Source organism: Lucilia sericata, unplaced genomic scaffold (assembly GCF_015586225.1).
Source record: "Lucilia sericata isolate MDLA Ls3-8-SP2 unplaced genomic scaffold, ASM1558622v1 Contig000198F_arrow, whole genome shotgun sequence".
Taxonomy (NCBI): domain Eukaryota; kingdom Metazoa; phylum Arthropoda; class Insecta; order Diptera; family Calliphoridae; genus Lucilia; species Lucilia sericata.
This window is the reverse complement of record NW_023994226.1, coordinates 106,977-110,000: the sequence shown is the minus strand read 5'-3', so window position 1 is coordinate 110,000 and position 3,024 is coordinate 106,977. Positions and strand designations below refer to the sequence as shown.

At 25.7% G+C, this 3,024-nt stretch overlaps 1 protein-coding gene across 1 annotated transcript in view; it reads right to left on the bottom strand.

The window, feature by feature from the left end:
* LOC119601902 (RING finger protein 11) overlaps window positions 1-2,682 on the bottom strand; it is a 94,787-nt gene extending 92,105 nt beyond the window's left edge. Inside the window, exon 1 of the mRNA XM_037953139.1 lies at window positions 2,530-2,682. The gene's annotated coding sequence lies outside the window, so the exon portion shown is untranslated. The remainder of the gene's footprint in view (window positions 1-2,529) is intronic.
* Window positions 2,683-3,024: the final 342 nt, after the last annotated feature.

Below are 3,024 nucleotides of genomic sequence, written 5' to 3'. Positions count from 1 at the left end.
TAGTCTTGAAATTTTTATTATGTAATTGATTGGTAATTTTGGTATTTAAATTTTTTTTTTTTTTTTTGGGGTAGTTTAAAACTTTCTTACAATTGACTTATATTTCTTCACAGAAGGTTCAACTGATAGGTGTTTTATAGCTTCATGTTTCTGTCTGATTTGTATTACCTATGTCCTTTACAGTCTGGAGTGTTATTTGCCATATAGTTGCTGTATGACATATTGATTGGTTCTGTGAGTTCATTTTTGGGATTGTTTATGATTTCTACATATACTTTTCTTTATTTTAACCTGTTTTGCTTCTTTGAATTACATTTGTTCGATTGTCCTATCGTTATTTTATATAGTATATTATCTTTTTAAAAAAATTAGGTGTAATTTTATTTATATAATTATGTATTTTGTATTGGAGGAATTATTGTGAAGTAGAAATTTGTAACCGCTTATGGCCTATAGGCTAGGTTATTGAATATTGTTAAATAAATAAAAAAAATAAAAAATCATATTAATTGAAAATAATTAGGTTTTTTTTAAAAAAAGTTAAAGAAATTGCATGCCAAAATAAAAGCACCACTTGTGTTCAAATGTTAAATAAAAATAGAAAATGTTTTAAAGAGTTCATAATTTGAGTAGTTTTGTGTCAAATTAACTTTAAGGATTATTATTAGCTTGTGGTTGCGTTGCGTTAAATTCTAATAACATCCTGGAGGAACGGGCAACCATGCCTGTTCCACAGTGCTCCAAAAATTATAATTGTTGTTTGGTTTTATTTCAGATACTTTCTTTTTACATCGGCATACAAATTCTCGATTGACATTAAATCGGAACTCTGGGCAGGCCTCTCAATTACAGCAGCTTTATTGCCCAGAATCCAGTTTTTGACTTCTTCGGATGTTATATGGGCCTTTGTATTATTTCATGACCGTAATCGGTGGAATATCATCGGATACGTTCGGCAATAAATTTTGAACACGGATTTTCATATATTCCGGTGCTAACATGATAGATACTATATGGGTAATGGATGCTATATATATATATATATATATATATATATATATATATATATATATATATATATATATATATATATATATATATATATATATATATTTTCGAGTTTGGAAGACTTCTCACATAAGATCAAGAACCATTTCTACAAAATAAAATAATTTTGGACCTGTCTGCTCAAATAGCGATGTTCAACTGTCTAATCTAAATGGGTTTTAACATACTCTAACATTGTTATTACATCCTTGTTTTAAAGAATATTACTTTAGTTGAGCTGTAAACATTTAAAATGTGTTCTCATAGTCACCTAGATATAGATTTAGTAATTTTTAGCTTAATAATATTAATATTTTTTTAGTTCCAACAAAATTGGAGTTACTTTATTTTATCGCACTATACCTCTAATCATTTAACGAAAATTAGCGGTTTGAATTGCAGCAATTTGGATTAAATTTGTAACATATGATCATTTTTGATCATTTAATTTGAACATCCCACAATATTTCTTATCGGGATTATGTTCTTCCCTATAAATATTTTTTTTTTAATAGTTACCTATTTTAATGAAGTACATAACCGTTTGGACGTATTTTTAATTTTTTATAAATTCACTTATTAATTTTGCAAAATATGTATACTTCATATTACAGACTTTTGATTTTATAAAAAATCAAATATCAACATTTTAAATTTGCAAATCCATCTATGAGTTCTTACAATTTTTAAAGATAAATTTTTCACTATTTTCACCACATAAAAATGTTCGCCCATTTGTTAACGCTACAAAAAGTAACAAAATTTGCAAACATTTGTTGTACGCTTTTGCAGATATTTGTGCAGTTCGTAATTATTGTAGTAAAAATCATCGATTAGCTGTTAACGACTGCTCCTACATCAAGTACATATGTACGTGCATTCATTCATACATACATATGTATAAGCCTTTTTAACTTCATTGTATTTATTAGTTGAAAAATATCGTATAGCTTTGTTTTATTAACTATAATTATTCACTTTTAGTTGTAAAATATTTAATGCTAATTTACTATATTGTGCACAAATAATACTACAAATTTTTATTTGTTTACACATTTTTCCAGCTGTAATAAAATTTCCTGGAGGGAGAATATTTAATACTATAATTGATTTGTATTTTTAGTTAAAAATTAAAAACAAAAGCACATACATACATACATTTGTATGTACATTAGAGGTGTCCATTTATTTAAGTCCCTTGATAGGTATTAATCGTTTATATATTGTTGTACAGAAAAATTTCTAGAGAATTACCACAAAATCTTAAATATTATTGTTTAAAAAGAATTATTTTGATTATCCGATATACACTAATGAGCGTAATAAGACTCCTCCAAACTTTTTTTTAAATGAAGTACATTGTATACAAATATGAAGTGTATACATATGTATGTAGGAATATGTATTCATTTTGATGTTTTTGATTTTTATAACATGATTTTTAAAAATTTTGTGTAATCGCAATTTTTCAAGGTTTCTTACCTTAATTTGCATGTCTGAAATTGGAAACTTCTTATTAATTTTAATAATTATTACAATTATTTTTTCTTTTTACGCTGTAAAATTCTAACAAAGACATTTATTGTATTTACGGATTATCAGTGATGGCAATTCAGCTATATTTTTATTTTAGTGATTTGCTGAAAAAAGGCGTTTAAAATATAGCGATTTCTAAGAAACTAAATAAGAACGTGTCTACATGTGTTATTTTTTTAATTTTTAACATACAACCAAATGCCGGTTTAACGAATCTCAATACGAAAATCCCATATAACGCACAGCCAATATTTTAAAATTAACTACCTAATATAACGAACGGTTAATCAATTTTATACATGATATAATGAAAAAAGGAGAAAATCCAAAAAATATTATCCAAAGGAATTCAGATAACCATTTCTACATTCTTTCAAAAACTTTAGATTTTTTTTAAATGGTTCCTTTTTTGCTTAAAAGAAAGCTTATACAATCTACTTA